The 1,101-nt window shown below is 35.9% G+C and overlaps 1 protein-coding gene across 1 annotated transcript in view; it reads right to left on the reverse strand.

Moving 5' to 3' along the window:
- Positions 1-724, reverse strand: part of LOC100169220 (ATP-binding cassette sub-family G member 4) — a 31,810-nt gene extending 31,086 nt beyond the window's left edge. Inside the window, exon 1 of the mRNA XM_029489156.1 lies at positions 459-724. The gene's annotated coding sequence lies outside the window, so the exon portion shown is untranslated. The remainder of the gene's footprint in view (positions 1-458) is intronic.
- Between the last annotated feature and the right edge of the window lie 377 nt (positions 725-1,101).

The raw sequence follows: 1,101 nt of genomic DNA on the forward strand, positions 1-1,101 counted from the left end.
TATCATTAAGATACAGTTTTGAAAGACAACCACGATGGGTACAACGCCATTTAATACCATCATTAACATGTTTTTCTTCGTAAAATGTATATTTTTTATACACAATTAAGTCACGGCCTCGTTCACTTTTAATAATTTTTAAATCGTCCATATTTACACAGCGACGTTTAAGTGTGTACTAGTTGTAGTTTACACAGGTCTACATAGTACGCGGTATAAAATGTAATTATTAATCTCAACTTTTACTGATATCTTAATATATACACCGTATCGTTCGTATACATAAGGTTCGTAATATTATGTTTAGCGTTTTCCAGTCGCGGGGCTTAATATCAACGAAAAAAAAAAAACTTTTAATTATAACTTAATTTTAATATTATATTACGGATTATATGCGTGTAGGTTATAAGAATAGTCTGGTATAATATATATATATATATATATATATAGGCACCTACCTAGTGTTTAAAATCCATTCATTTTACGAAGATGCTGTAATGCAACAGTACCGGGACAATATTAATATTATTGTGCACGGTGTTTCTTGCGCTATCGATCCTAATTATTTTGTATTCGATAACATTATATTAACATCATCTCGCACACAATATACACGATACACGCGTGCGTGCGCACACACTCCTATTTTCACGCGAGCTGCACGCCTGCACGACAATAATATTATAATAGATAGGTATAGTTAGGAATAGGTTACCAGTATAGTATAAATACGCGCGAAACCGACCACTGAAGGTGGAGTACTGATTTCTCGCGGTGTACACATTTTACACGCGAGTCGGCAACAAGACGGCGATCGTTATATACCTATTATTCCTACCATAGTCCATACTATTTTACATTATATAATATAACCATGGTATAACACACCTATCAGCCACGTATAACCATATTATAATACGCGCGCGTTTTGCCTATACCTGGGTATGCGTTCTCCGTTCACCCGGGCGTCGCTTAATCCGCGGACCAATATTTTTCGTCCGTCGCAACAGGAAAATACATATTTTCTTGCCGATCGTCGAGACGCGCGCCAGCGTAATATTCGCAGGATATGACGCATATCATAATATTATGATATATGTG

Source organism: Acyrthosiphon pisum, chromosome A2 (assembly GCF_005508785.2).
Source record: "Acyrthosiphon pisum isolate AL4f chromosome A2, pea_aphid_22Mar2018_4r6ur, whole genome shotgun sequence".
Taxonomy (NCBI): Eukaryota; Metazoa; Arthropoda; class Insecta; order Hemiptera; family Aphididae; genus Acyrthosiphon; species Acyrthosiphon pisum.